Source organism: Haemaphysalis longicornis, unplaced genomic scaffold, assembly GCF_048455015.1.
Source record: "Haemaphysalis longicornis isolate Haplotype H1 unplaced genomic scaffold, Haemaphysalis longicornis Haplotype H1 scaffold_16, whole genome shotgun sequence".
Taxonomy (NCBI): Eukaryota; Metazoa; Arthropoda; class Arachnida; order Ixodida; family Ixodidae; genus Haemaphysalis; species Haemaphysalis longicornis.
The window spans coordinates 20,620,518-20,636,567 of NW_027526266.1; the positions used below are offsets into that span (position 1 = coordinate 20,620,518).

At 45.0% G+C, this 16,050-nt stretch overlaps 1 long non-coding RNA gene across 1 annotated transcript in view; it reads left to right on the plus strand.

Moving 5' to 3' along the window:
* The first annotated feature begins 9,335 nt into the window (after nucleotides 1-9,335).
* LOC144166138 (uncharacterized) overlaps nucleotides 9,336-16,050 on the plus strand; it is a 57,035-nt gene continuing 50,320 nt past the window's right edge. Inside the window, exon 1 of the long non-coding RNA XR_013321600.1 lies at nucleotides 9,336-9,455. This is a non-coding gene — a long non-coding RNA (uncharacterized LOC144166138). The remainder of the gene's footprint in view (nucleotides 9,456-16,050) is intronic.

Here is a 16,050-nt window from a genome sequence, read left to right on the forward strand (position 1 = left end):
AAAACCCCTTCCAAGAGTCCAAGCTACGAAAGACGCTACATAAATAGCCACAACCCAGTAGCTCCGAACACAAAATAATGGGAAGAGAAAACATAATACAATGGAACTGCAGAGGCCTTCTGAATAATCTTGACGATGTATACGAAATTCTGCATGCATATCAGCCAAGTGTAATGTGTGCACAGGAAACACATTTCAATTCTAAACACCAATTTCTTGAACAGTTACCTGGTATGCAGAAAGGACAGGGATAGCTACACGCACTCTTCTGGTGGTGTGGCCATAATCGCCCGGAAATCGTTAGCATGCCACCCTGTCATTCTGAACACCGTCCGTGAGGCTGTAGCCATCCGCACAATAATATTTAATAGGTTGATAACGGTGTGCTCCATCTACATCGCTCCTGATCTTGCACTTCTGAGCTTTGACTTTGAGGTGCTGGTCTACCATCTTCCTGAACCATACATCCTAACCGGCGACTTCAATGCACACAATTCTCTTTGGACTCTTGTCGCACGAATGCCTGAGGTCTCATGATAGAGAAGTTTTTAACATCCTCTGGAGCATGCCTTTTCCACAATAAACAGCCTACATACTCTAACATATGACACAACACATACTCATACCTTGACTTCGCGATTGGCTCCGCAGTTCTCTTTCCTCTTCTCGAGTGAGGTGTGGGCACTGAACCTTATGGCAGTGACCACTTCCCCACCTCACTAACATATATAGGTAAAGGCCCATGCAGTCCATCTTCTCAAAACAGGTTCAATGAAGCAAGAGCTAACTAGAATACATTTGCAGAGACATCCAAACTACTCCACACATCCATTGGACACCTACACATTTACGAAGCTACCCAACCCCTCACGGCGCACATCCTCGACGCCACTGAAAAGTCCATTCCCACCGCCTCTGGTGCCCCGCGCAACCAGAGGAGGCCGTGGTGGAATGAGGCCTGTAGGCTAGCGCGAGAGGCTCAGAACAAGGCGTGGGGTATCCTCCGTCGGTACCCCACTTCGGGTAACCTCATTTTGTTCAAACGGGCCAAGGCGTTCGGAAAACGTGTGCGCCGTGAGTCGAAACGAGAGAGTTGGCGTACATTCATAACATCAATTATCTCCTACACAGATACACGAAAAGTATGGACACGTATACGCAAACTCAAAGGACAACAGACACACAGCCGGCCCCTGATCTGTACAACAGGGGACACACTGGAAGACCAGGCTAACACACTCGCACAACACTTCCAACGCGTGTGTAGCTCAGCACATTACACAAACACTTTCATGACATACAAAACACTTGTAGAAAAGAAGCCCCTGCGTGATAACAACAAGTCGCACACTTCTTACAATTCTCCTTTTTCAATTCATGAGCTGAAGGCAGCCCCGACCACATGTAAGCCTTCAGCGCCAGGTGCTTACAGAATCACATACACCATGATACAACACCTACACTCAGACACCCTTGAAATACTTCTCCATATATACAATAACATATGGCTTTCGGGGCACATTCCTTGCTCTTGGAGGGAGGCCATAGTAGTGGCTTTCCTGAAAGAAGGAAGGACCTTTTCTCTCTTGCCTGTTAACAGCCCATTTCTTTGACAAGCTGCTTGTGCAAGTTCCTCGAGAAGATGATAAACCGTAGGCTCGTGTTCTTTCTGAGAGCTTCAAGGCAAGCTTCCAGGCAGGCTTCCGGGCAGGGCGATCCGCAAACGATCAATTATTTGCACTGGAATCTTACATTAAGGATGCTTTTATACACAAACAGTACTGCATAACCGAATTTTTTTATATAGAAAAAGCTTAAGATACGGCATGGCGTTATGGCATTCTTGCAGACCTAAAATCCTACGGTGTCACAGGTAACATGCTGAATACTCTTTCCAGTTACCTGTCGTAACGAACAATTCGTGTCAGAGGCGGTTCGGCACTTTCAAACGTTCACGTGAAGGAGAATGGCGTGCCTGAAGGTGGCGTATTGAGCTGCACCTTGTTTATAGTTAACATGAACTCCCTCAGAAAGGCACTGGCACCAACCATATCATGCTTGATGTTCGTAGATGACGTTCAAATATCTTTCAAATCATGTAACATATCCGTTTGTGAACGTCGGGTCCAGTTTGAGGTAAGCAAACTTTTCCACTGGGCAGATGAAAATGTATTTAAATTTAATCCTTCTGAAAGTACCTGCGTTGTGTTCTCAAAAAGGCGGGGCATCCTGCCCGATCCCGACCCTCGGGCATCCTGCCCGATCCCGACCCGATCCCTCTTTGGTGACTCAATTACACTAAAAAGAGAACACAAGTTTTTGGGTGTGGTGTTTGACGATAAACTCACATTCATCCCTCACATAAAACTACTCAAACAAAAATGCCTCAAAACAATGAATATTCTGAAAGTCTTATCTCACCAATCATACGGTGCAAACAACTTTTGCTTCGAATTCATGCCGCGTTGGTGGGGTCACGGTTGGACTACGGAAGTGTTGTGTATAGGTCAGCCACAAAAACAGCACTTAAAATGCTCGACCCAGTGCTTCACGTGGGGCTTCGCCTGTATTTTGGGGCATTCCGTACCAGTCCTGTCCACAGTCTTTATGGAGAGTGCGGCAAATGGTGCTTAGCGTACCAGCAAATTTATGTTGATCTTCTATATGCCTCCAAAATCTCATCTATGAATAACCATCCCTTTAAACCGGTTTTTAATGATACGTCTACAACTAAACTCTTTTTAAACCGCGCATCAATATCTGTTCCCTTCTCGCAGAGAGGGAGGGACGAGATGACTATTGATGAGGTCTCCTTTTTAGGCACATTCAAATCATCTCACACTGATCTTGTAGCACCATGGGATCTACGTCCTGTGTCATGGGATCTGTCTTTCATACGATACAATAAGAACAAGACACCAAGAAGTGGGATTTTGCAGCATTTTATGTATCTGCAGGATAATTACAGGGCTGCAGAGTTTTTCAGCGATGCATCTAAAACGTTCACTGCGGCGTCTTGTGCTGTGTGTGTACCCAATTTTGAAGCATAAAAAACCACGATTGTTAATGCAAGTATTTTTACGGCAAAAGGATATGGCATTTTTCTGGTCGTAAGTCAGATAGGTGAACATCATATTCCTAAATCCTTCATCTATACAGATCCTCTAAGCGTCGTCCATGCATTGTCAACCGGAAAGTCATCAAAAAACCATGTAGTTAACCTTGTCTTGAAATCACTTATGTTGGCGTATTCTTCCAACCTTGAGGTGACTGTGTGTTGGGTGCCAGGCCACTCTGGCATCGACGGAAATGAATTGGCGGATGAAGTGGCCGCCAATGCTGCACTCTGAAACACAGTAAACATAACAACACTACCTTACACAGACCTCAAGCCACGCATAAGACAGCAACTCCGTAAAATTTGGCAAGCAGACTGTAGCGAACAGAAAGACAACAAACTACACGTCATAAAACCATACTTGGGACAATACACTACTGACTCACACAACAGGCACATTGAAGTTACCTTAGCTTGATTACGGATAGGCCATACAGATGTAACGAACTCGCACCTGGTTACGGGATCTCCAAGACCTCTGTGTAGCAGGTGTGGGGAGGGCCTATCCGTAGTCCACATACTCATACAATGCAAGGCACTTGACACAACACGACACAAACACTTCAGAGAACTCAACAGACAATATATTCCCCTACACCCATCGTTGTTTCTGGGTGACGATGCCATGGTTTCTGTGTTTAAGTATTTGTCAGACGTTAGGTTTTTAAACCTCATTTCCTATCTTGCCTAATCAAATCTGGCCCTATACACCAGCCATCACCGTTATCTTTATTGATCTTACTATGTCTGGTTTACACGTTTGATACCTACCTTTGTTGTAATCACTTCTTTTCATTAAATAACTTCTTTCCTCTCTTTGCCCTCGTTGGCCTTGCGCCATTAAACACCATCCATCATCATCATTCTTATTTCAGGTAAGGAGGATGCGGTGTTGACGCTGCCATCTCATGCTACGTTACGTACTTGAAGCGTTACGTAGTGCTCGAAACATTCGCTATATGGTTCACCGAGGGTGACTTTAAGAATTAAACAAACCCATGAGCGCACTCAGCATCAAGCTGAGCTATTATAAGTGTTCTGAAGTGAATGTGCTGTCCAAAGCCACTGGCAATCGCGTGCTTTCTACGATTTATTCACCTGCATGTTTTTCTAATCACGAAGGCTGTACTGTGCGTTTTTTCTGTTTGTAATTTTCACATTGTGCACATCAGAAAAAAACACTCAGAACCTAGCGGTAAAATCTTCGTCTGCCCAACTGAGCGAATCATCACCGCCGCACCTAATTTTATGCGTACACACCTCGCTAGCGCTTCACCCCATACCTTTTCCACATTCGCCTAACTTCGTTGGAAGCCCAGGTTGAGGATGGCCACGCATTCAATGCACAGAACACTTTCCCAGGAGCTCTTCAACTTCTCTCACTCTCCGTAAGAAGCACGCAGAACCCCTCGGTGGCGTGGTAACGCAAGCGGCTAACACCATTGCCGCCACCACGCACAATATTGTCGCAAGCCTTCGTAGAAACATGTTTTGCAGCTCCAGCCACGGTCGTTTGAAGCAATGCAAGACATACGGAAACAGACGCTCAGCGACGACACCCAGGTAGCGCGAAAGGAACCACTTTATCCACGGCACTGCTCGCGCGCCTCTCCAACCACGCAAATGGAATTCGCTGTACCATGTGGCCGAGTAGCCAGTGGTTACGCCCTATAGAATACAGTACAGCAATACCATAAGCCACAAGAAAAAAATCAGTCATGCCTGCCCTCTATTCCACGTAGCTGTTCAACCTTAAGCCGCCGCGGGAAGCAACTAAACAAGCGGCGAAATAATTGGCACTTTTCTGCACTCAAATGGGATGCAGTGGCTGCAAAGGCTGCGCAGCAGTGAATCAAGCTGGTGGTAAGTATTCTACTTTTATGTGATGGTTCTTTTGGCAGGCTTTCTGGAATTTTTACGTTTTCGATGCTTATAAGCTATTTCTCAAGCTAAATATTACAATTTAAACAAATTTTCCATAGTTAATTTTGGAAGGTTTGCACTTCCACTTACAGAAGACAAGCCTTTTCAGTGTTGTTTAGTTTTGTCCTATGACACAGGGCAATTTCTCTATTAGGCTATATTTTTTCATGGCACTATAACATAATTTTAAGAGGACAGGATAAGCAATTTTCCATCTGTACCAACTAAGAGGTCCGCCATTGGTTTTGTGGACAGATGGGATGTCATCACGATTTGGAGACTTCTTTGGAAAGGCACTTTTTGCCCCTTTGGTGTTCACAAAGCTCAGAATTTCGGTAGCTGCAGAAAAAAGAAAACAAGCCGAGCACACGTAAATGTTGGAGAAGTAGTGATTTATGCCTCTATTTTGGTACGCAGCTGGCCAAACCACTTATTCTTTAGATATATCAACTTGGAACAACTATAAACAAATGTTTTATTGCTAAAAAGGGCTTAACACTGTCTTTAGACACAGGCATATCAGTTGCCTTCTTCAGCTAGCCGGTAATCTTCTTTATTTTAATTGTGTTTAGTTTTATAGCATTCTGCGGCAATGACCCAACTGACTGAAGCCGTGAAGTCATCAAAACAGGACAGTATATTAGGTAAAAAATAATATTGCCGTTGTGAGGGGAAACTTTTAGCAGTTCTGTATAATGCATAAAACTACACTTCGTTCACCAGTAGCCACACTCTAGTCATGCCCGTGATGCTTAAATGTTATACCGCGAGAGAAATGATGTTCTGGGTGCTAATTCCGACTGTGCACAGTCCGCTGTATGCACATTGGGAACATTCAACCTTCTCGGCAGCTGTGTACCAGGGGTGGATGCTTTATCTGCTTATTTTTGTGTACTTTTTTCTCTTCGCATTGAGCTGTCTAGCCTTAAAATTGAAGCCATACTAAGACTACACGCTTTCTTGTGGGCACAGTATGCACCAAAAAAGGCTTAACAAACTTTTGTGGCCCTTGTTGATGTTGCAAGTTAAGGAGCCTTAGATTTTAGAATCAAGTACAGGTAACACACATTTTCCAGAGCACGAAGCTAAAACGCCGCTACAGCGGAGATCTGGCCTAATAGAATGACAGGACCTCACTTACACCGCCAACCACACCACCACCCTGGGTTCTGTATTTAGGGTTCCTTCTAGCTAGACCAGACGTTGTTTACCAGACATTAAAACGCACCGACCACTCTTTTACTCGGGCTCTGCAGCCAGGCAGGCTGCAAGCAACAGGTTACAGGAAGTCGACAAATGAAATACAATTAGTTTTAAAACGAGCACATAGATGACGTATTTGGCAAGACGATATGCTGCTCCATCATAAGCACCGTATGCTTATAAGACAGGGTCACCCGACTAGTTAAAAATAGGACGCACCTAAAGGCATATGCAAAAATTCCTGCATTTAAAGGAAGCTTGCTTTAAAATTTTTCATTTTGCAATAATACATTGACTTTCAGTTGAGCCTTTGAATAGTTAACCTGTGGCTGCAATATTTTCCAGTGTTTGCCTTGTGAAGTGAATAAACTAAAAGCAATCCAGGACCTGCAGCTTTTTTACATGATCGCTTTGTTGGGGCGTAAAGTTAGTCCATTCGTTTAGGACTGGTACTCTGTCATTGTTGAGTGGTCCGCATTGTTCTAGTGTAAGAGGTCCCGCGTACGGCGTCGGCCTTGGGACCTCCGTCTGTATCAGAACCCATTTGTAAATATGCATACATCAGTGAATAACAACTCAAATGAATTGAATTGAATTGAAGACGCCTTACAGCAGGTCTGTTGTTGAAGCTGTAACGCGATCAGAGATAAGGACTTCAGGTGCTCCAGGTCGCAAAACAACTAAGTGGCCGAAGAGCTTTGCGACTTCTTGTGCAGTGGCCTTCGGCAGAGCGGCGGTCTCTGCGTAGCGCGTGATGTAGTCTGTCGCTACGACAATCCACTTGCTGTCGGCTTGTGGCGTGTGCGAGTGATAAATATAGAAAATGTCAAACTTTTTTTCTGGCTACCGGACAAATGAAGTGAAAAATGGTAGGCGAGATGACGAATGCATTCAGCTGCAGGCATGTCAGTCGAAATCACACTCTATCTGCGTTATTTGCCACCCTCTGGAAACGACAGCATCCGCCTTGCGTGCTGATCGCCATTCATTCTTGTAGCCGTATCAACGACATAAACGGCCTTTTTTCGAAATATGGCATGATCGTGCATAATATGGTCTTCTGGTGTGGTAACTGTGAAAAGCAAAAATCAAGAATTTGACATGGACCCGCTGCATTTTTAAGTGCTTTTAGGGTCCGTAAAAGTGCAACTGCACATGCATCGACTTTTCCTGGACTTAAACCTCATCGCTGTGCTGTTACCGATGTATCGTCTGATGCGCATCGCAGACATTCTATTTATATTAGACGTTAGATGTTCTTGCGTGGAAAAAGGGTAAAAGACACGAATCACGGGCGCGGGTGAAGCAGTGTGTTTAAAATATGTTGACCGTGACACCGCTAAGCCAAACAACGCGTGACATGCCCCCCTTATGATGACATGCCCCGTATCGGGTGACGCCCCGGTCAAGGCCACAGTTGATAAGCGAGTGTTGAGAGAACGAATGGCACCTGAAGAGATCTTGCCTTCAAGGCAGCTAAAAACGCTGAAGGCCCTTGAAGGCGAGCTGTTTCCCTCGGCGGGGTACGCTGCACCATCGTCGGGCCTGCTGATGGCTACAGTGTCTCGGCTGGTCACGGAGGGAAGTCGGCTGAGGCACGGGCATGGAGACATGGGCGTGTTCCCCGGAAGCACCGGTTCTGGGGCAAGCCGACAGAATCCAAGAAACCGCAGTTAAAGAGAAAGAGACAAGGCAAAATATGAGGGCCAGAATATGGAAAAGCGCGGAACGTTCAAACCATTACGTCGTGGCATGAGAAAGGGGGGGAATGATGGGATAAGGGTGAAGTCATCTGCTAACAAGATGTTTGCCTTCACAACAGTCATCCAGGCCATGCTCCACGGCCAAAGATTCGGCCCCTGCCTGCCATTCTCCTCTTTGCCCTCATCGTGGCAATGTAATGGTGTGAAGAGTACACACCCACAACGAATTTACGATTCCAAACTTCAGAAGGTACCGCTTTTAGGTTGTTTAATGCTACCAGAATTGTAAAGATGTCAGCCTTCTAAAGCTAGAAACATTGAGATCTGTTGATTTTTTTTTTATTTTTTTAGCGTAAAGACAAAAATGCTCCACCAGAACTGCTGGAATACAAGGGCAGATGAAAAGCCTGACATCCACATGTTATTTAAAATATGTATTACTTTTCTGCATCGTATTATCTATGGACATTCGACAGTCAGTCAAACTAAAGAAAACAACTTCAATAACCTTCCCATGCTAATGTTCGTGTTTTTATTTCAACCAACAATGCTAATAACTATTTCTTAGCGACGAAATGTGTAGCTTTTAAAATCGGACCTCATGAGGTGGCTCAAACGCTTTTTGCACCGTTTACCTTGGCAGAAGATTGAAAATTGAAACGTTTTTGCGATGTACGTGTGCTCTGCCTAAATAAGTAAATCAATCAATCAAGAATTGCACCATAACTTTAAACATAGAAAGACAACTTTCATGGTAAATAGTACTTTGTATACAAATACTGGGCAGCGACTCTGCTGCTTTGTATATAAAACGCCAATGAGTAACAGTAGTTGGTCGTGACCATGAACTCCTTACCAAGAGGTCAACAACCATTTTATACAAGCAAGCCATTTAGAAAGTTTGCTTTCTTTTTTTTCATGACTAGAGGAAAAATATATACGTGAAGTTTAGAGTTTCAACCAGATTGCTCGAGCTGTGATCTCTCAGAGCAGTTGCAACTCTAGAAACAGTACCAATACACCAAATTCGATTAAGCTGTACATGGTATTGTTGTAGCTAAAACCTAGATTCATGCGAACAGTTTTTCATTTATTGCAGATGGATACCCGGTTTATTTCGCTCCAAAGAAAGACAATGTGCAATAGCTCATTTTTTTTTTCAATTGGTACCGACGATTGTTAGGGTGGATGTCCACGCACAAATCCCTGCTTTTATCATACAATAGAATGTCAAAAATAGTTTAGTAACTGCTTTGCACAATGAATAAACGTGTGTCGTATGCATCGAAACATAAAATATAACGGTGAATATAAGAACAAAGGAGCTCCACTTTGACAACGGTTGCACATTGTGTTTACTGATTTAAAGTTTCCACGGTGCGGCACACATTGTACTAGATTTACGGCGCAACAGGGGGACTTGTAGACGCGCTACTGTCTCTTGTCGAAATGAATCTTAGGAGGTTTCCGCGATGTACTGTTTTAGGAATTATCCTGCTGCAGACATTGTAAGTACAATGATTATTGCGGTATTTTGTTGGGGAAATTGTGAATGAAGTTGCCGTGTAAAATGACAGACATAAACAGTATTGAATATGTCTTGCTTTTAACTGTACATGCAAGTATTCCCAAAACTACAACTGAAATATCCTTGCTATTGCCAGAAAAAAATTCTAGAGAGTAAAAAAAAAAGTATATGTAAGTTTTTGCTAAATTTATTGTGTGCTTACGAAGATGTATTCGGTATTGAATGGTATCAGTTCACCATAAAGTGTGCCGTTGAGCTGGTAGTGTGTGTAGCTGCCGTCAAAATTGAGAAATGTATGTATGTAGTAGAATACCATCGCCTCAGAATATATTTTTGCGGAATTATTAGCGAGAAATTTCACTAGAAACCACCATGTGCATCATTCATGGCGCACCTCTCCTGGGCATTCCATTTCGTTCAAAAAATGCTAAAATATTTCGCGATATTTGTACAGAGCTTTTGCACTAATAGGCGTCAGATCAGTAATAAATTACGCCTGTATGCTTTTGGGCCCTCGGAGAGGTGAAACCATCTCAAGCCCAAACAGCTACAACACCGAACCACTTGTTTCTGATGCAGAAATCACACGACAAATGAACGGCAACATAAATGAAGTGTACAATTAGAACGATTGACTGAAAAACCACCAATAGACTGCTTTGTTAAGTTTTTTCCACTCACTGTACCCTTCAACTACATATCTTCCAATAGACCAGTACCTACTGCAAGCCGACTATATATTTTAGCGTTTTAGTAGCTAGTCTGAGCATCAGGTATACGCAAGTAACACAGACGTGTTTCAAAGACCTTTTCATCTTCAAACTGTCACTCACTGAAACCGCTTACTTGGCGATATTGTTAGTGTGCAGAAGCATGATGCCCGCTTTTGTTATGTTCTAGCATTCTCAAGGCATATGTATTTTATTTGAGCTCCTTTGAGTTTTGTTAAATTAGTGGCTTTGAAACTGTGGTTGCCTAACCATCTTATTGTGTTTTTTTATTGGACTACCCATCTCTAATATATTAGGCTCTGCATGTAGCGTGTAAACAAAATATTTGTCGGCCCAAACTCTTCATATACATGCGGGATACAAGGTTTTACTGTTTTCGTTTAACTGTATTGCACACGTCCGCAGAACAACACGTTACCGGGCGGGGCGCAGTAAAAGCAAGTGAACAACATATCTGTGCCTTGCCAGACGGTGGTTTATACGTTACTGGTAGTGAGAATGGCTGTCTACTATTCAACAACACAGTCTGTGTCCTTCCCCGCCCCTTTCTCTAGCGCCGCGTAGCCCCATTTCCACGACTTCATTGCAGTGCCGAGTCGTGACATGAAACTGGGAAGTTTTAGCTAACCGTGTTTGACGGCCCGCCCCGCCCTGATAGTAGGTGGGGGCGCCATTGCGCATGGGTGACGATCTTGGCCGTGAGTCGCATTGGCTCCTGACGCTCCCCATTAGCTGAGTGGGCCGATGGTAGCGGAGCGGAACTTCGTAAACGGTCAGCTAATACTCTCTTCTACATGTAACACCGCTCGTTACGGCGCCTAGGCTCTGGCCGCACCGCCCTCTCTAAATGTAAACACGAGAGAGACCGGGGAACCACCTGAATCCTTTCTTTAATGGCTGCTAGAACTCCGATCGCGCGCTCACGCCACGAGGAGCAGATCTTCTTGCTCTTCGTCTTCAGTGTTCATGATGGTGATATTTTACAGAGTCCCGCCCGCCGGAAGTGCGCTTGAAGGATCAGTGGCGCGCTTATTTGAAACCGTCCTCGAGCGGGTAAACGTGCTTTGTAGACCGCCGTATAAGCTCCTTGTTGCTTTTCCGCAGAAGACACGCCCTAGTCACACCGTCACGTCCTGTATACGTCTTCTCTATTCTACACATTTCCCAGAATGTCCTCGGGCCGGTTCCTCCGAGAAGAACTACGTCGCCTTCCTGCAACGCTTTACTGGCCGTTGCTTTTGTGCGCGCTGTCGCTCCGATTTCTTTCAGGTATTCTCGATGCCATCTTGCCCACCAAGCCCGCACGATCCGACAGCTACTTCTCCAGGCCTCTTCGATATTCCCGAGGATGAGACGTTGTGAATCGTTAAGTTGCTGTCTCCCTCCGATGATATCCGCAGGGGTTATTGGCATAGGCTCGCCAGGCTCGCCGTACACGTAGGTCAACGGTCGGTTATTTAAAGCTCCTTCCACTTCTGTTATGACGGTTCGCAGCTCTTCTACTGTAATAGTCATCCTCGCGATGATTTTCCACAGGGAGGTTTTAAGGCTGCGTATGAGACGCTCATAAAACCCTCACCACCACGGTGCGCCCTCCACTATCAGCTTCCACTTGATATTACGTGAGCTGCAGTAATTATCCAAGTTCTCTCATTGAATGGTGCCCAGTACATCATTGATATCTTTCGCCGCCTTCTTGAAGGTTTTCGCATTATTTGAATACACTATTGCTGGTATTCCTCGCCGCGCTGTGAATCTGCGGAATGCTTGCAAGAAATTGAGTGTTGACATGTTGTTGACCATTTCCAGATGAACTGCTCTTGAGACAGCGCAGGTGAAAATCACGACATACTGTTCCAGGCACTGTCCCTTGTCTGCTGCGTAGACCGGTCCTGTAAAGTCTACTCCGCTGACTTGAAATTGCGTGGCTTGCGTGACTCGGTCCGCTGGTAAGGGAGGTGTCACTTGGCTCAGTGGTCTTGCATTGTGTCTTTTACAAATGATGCATTTGTTTATCACTCGTTTGACCGTCTGACGGCCTTGCAAGATCCAAAATCGTGTTCGCAGCTGAGCAAGCGTTGCTTGAACTCCACCATGCATCGTCAGACGGTGAACTTGATTCACAAGCAACTCCGTGAAATTTCCTTGCTTCGGTAACACGATGACGTGCTTGTTTATCGTATTGCTATATTGAACGCGTCCTTTTTGCTGTATAATCCCCTCATCGTCAACAAATACGTCTTGTCCTTGTATTTGAAACACGTTTTTTTCCTTTTCGGTGTGAATGGCTGTGCCCTGTAAATGTTTCGTGAGCTTTCTTAATCCAGTAATTTTCCGCTGAGGTTATTCCTTGCGTTCCCAATGGCCCCTTCTAATGTTCTTTTTTAAGGTTCTTGGCGACTCTAAATACTCAAGCAGTTGTTCTCAGAAGGCGATTGTATGATCCATAGTTCTCGATGTTCAATATCGATGATGCCGGTCTCTCTGTTCCGTCTGTGCACTTGTTGCATTCGATCCTATGTTCTTCAATCATTAACTGGTCGTCTACACCGCAGTTTTTGTAGCGATCAATTTCTTGTGACGCTAGCCAACTGGGTCCGCGCAACCACAGTTGTGACTCAATCAAGGCACGTGCTTTGATTCCCCGCGTTAGTAGGTCTGCTGGGTTATCTTCTCCTTGTACAAATGACCAGCTTCCCGTTCTCGTTTTCGCCCGTATTTCCGCGACTCCATTCTCTACGAATGCTTCTCTCTTGCTGCTTCCGTTAATCCAGTGCAACACTATCATAGTCAGTCCAAAAGTGACTGCTCCCCAGGTTTCCCACGTAGTGTTTTTGTACGTTTTCTCCTAATCTTGCGGCTAGCACTGCTGCCATCAGTTCCAATCGAGCCAACGTGAGTTCTTTGATCGGAGCCACACGACTTTTCGCCACCATCAATGTTGCCGTGGTTGTTCCATTGCTGTTTGATGTCACGAGGTACGCTGCTGCTCCATATGCTAGTGTGCTTGCATCGGCAAAGACGTGCAGCGTTGAGTTTTGTATCATACCTTGATTTTCAGCATAGCACCTGGGCACTTGGAGATGCTTCATCGCTAATGCCTCTTCAATTAAAACTCTCCACTTTTTGTTTTCTTCAGCAGGTAAAGGATCATCCCATGTTGTGTCCAGTTTCCATAGGCTCTGGGAACCTATTTTCGCTCGTATGGTGAATGGCGATAATAGTCTAAGTGGATCAAATATTTTAGCAGTTGCCTGCAGCACCGTTCTTTTAGTCAGTGGGAGCATTGTTAGGTCTGACTGGAAAGCACAGGAAAGCACAGAACGTCCTCGTGGTGTTTCTATATCATTGCTAACAACTTCGTTCGGCCGCTTGACCGAAGCTCCTTGTGCGCACCCTCGTCTTTTTCGGTTGCGTCGAACACTTCATTTACTCGCTTGTCGTTTGACGTCCATTTTCTCACGTTCATCGAGGCTCTGTCGAAGACCATTTTCGTCTCGTTGTACAGTTTGATGGCTTCATCGACAGTGTCCGCTACGAGCATCACGTCGTCGACGTAAATTGCCCTCTGTAGCCTTTTTGTTGTTTCTGGAAATTCAGAAGTCATTTCTTTTAGATGGTGCTTAATTGTGGCTGCCAGTAGAAATGTGCTCGGTGTAGTGCCGAATGTCACTCTTGTCATCCTCCACGCCTTTATTTCGTCAGTTAGTTTTCCCTGGTCGTCGTGTTTCCACCACAGAAACCGCAAAGAATCTCGGTCTTCCTCGTGGATGCTGATCTGCAAAAATGCCTTTTCCACGTCTCCGACCAGTGCAATCTTTTCTTTTCTGAAGTTTATAAGCATGGACAGTATGTCCTCGTGAAAGTTTGGACCGGCTTCTAAATTGTCGTTTAGCGATCTGTTTTCCATCGAGCTTGACGACGCGTCAAAAACGACTCTGACTTTTGTGGTTGCTCGGTCCTCTCGTATGACTGCGTGGTGGGGCATATAGTAGCAAAGGGTATTTGTTTTTCCTGCTCCCTCCTGTACCTCTCCCGCTACCCCAGAGGTGAAATATTCTGAGGTTGCCTCGTTATACCTTCTGAGAGCACCATTCTTCTTCAGCCTCGTTGTTAATTGCCGTAGCCTTTTAACTGGAATTTCTCTGTTCGTGTCCAGGTTGACGTTCTCTTTCCATGGCAGACCTACTGCGTAGCGACCATTTTCCATCGTTATTTTCTCCTCGAACCCCTCTAACACCTTATCTTCGTTACTTGGTAGACAATGTTTCATTGTGATGCCTATTGACTCCAAATTCCAGAATTTCTGCAATTCATCCTGTATTCCTTTATCATTAGCTTCGACATGAAGTACCATGACTGCCTGGTCTTTTGTCACTTTCAGTTTGTTTTGATGGTATGGTCCTTGCACTACCCATCCAAGCGTTGTTTCCGCAGCCATTAATTTGTCACCTATTCGTTTTATCTTTCCCGTGAAGAATTCCCAATAAAAACCTGAGCCAATTAGCAAAACTATCGACTTTTGCGTTCTTGTTTTACGGGTGTCGTCGGCAATTGCCAAATCTAGTTTCTTCATCTCTTCGCTGATTTCGTTGCTGGGTCCTGGCAGACAATTACGGGATATCACGTCTACTTTAAGTGCTCCGATTGTGGTGGTCGAGCTCTTGGTTTCCAGCCCTACTGTTACTTGCACCACATCCATTGTCTTCACCGTTTCATTACCGCCGAACGAGCCAATCGTCAACTTTTCTTGTTTGATGATCTTTGCACCAATTGATTCTGCTAATCCAGCTGCGATGAATGACCTTTGGCTGCCGCTGTCAAGTAAGATTCGTGCGTAGTTGCCTGAGGAGTCCCCTTCAATCCAAGCTACCGCAGTTTGTAGCAGTACGCACTGCCTTTCCTGCCGTTCAATGGCTTGCATGGTGCAGGCCGTCGATTCTTGTGGCTGTACCATCGCGGCATGTTGTTCTGCTTTCTTTTCTCGTTTTGTCCTGCACATTGATGTCGCGTGCCTCCCTTTACACTGTTTGCATCGCACGCTGGCTCCGCAGACACGCGCAGTGTGATTTAACTGTGTGCTCCTGAAACATGCCCGCTTAGCTGTTAGTGCTGCATTTTTCTCTTCCATTTGCATATTGCGCCGACAATCCTCAGTCGTGTGGTTGTTTTGTTTGCAAAATACGCACACTCTTTCGGATGAGCTGTAAAAATTTGTTGTCCTTGGAAACTGTCTCGTGCTTTCTTTTGACTGTTTTTGAGAGACCGTTGTTTGCTCCTTTTCTGTCTCCTCTCGTAAGTTTACTTCATGCCGAAGGAATTCAAGCAACCGGGTTAGTGCTTCGGCGCTTTTTTTTTCTGTTGACTCGTTTTGTTGTCTTTCTTCCCCTTACCTGTTCCGCGTGTTCTGCGACAACTCCTTCAACTTGAACTCTACTGACAGTTCTGCAGGAATAGCCCTCTTCAACACCGGCGTTAGCATTGGTGCATAGCACTCGGGTTTCACATCTAGGTATTCAAGGGCGAGCATGTTCACTTGTACCGCCTGTAACAGCCTGCTCGTTCATGTGAAGATCCACCGATTTGTCGTGTCTTCCATAAGCTTCCAATAGCAATTGGTCTGCATGATCGTAGTTCTTTTCCGCGCAAAACTGTAAGCCTTCTATCTCAGCAGCTGCCTTTCCGTCCAATGACGCCATCAAATAGTTGAACTTCTGAGCTTTGCTCATGTTAGGCCTGCCGTGAACTGATGACTTGTATTGTGTCCAAAATCTGTTCCACTCAAGCATATTCCCGTCGAATTTTATAAGCTCTAGCTTTGGCAATTTGACCAACTCCGATTCA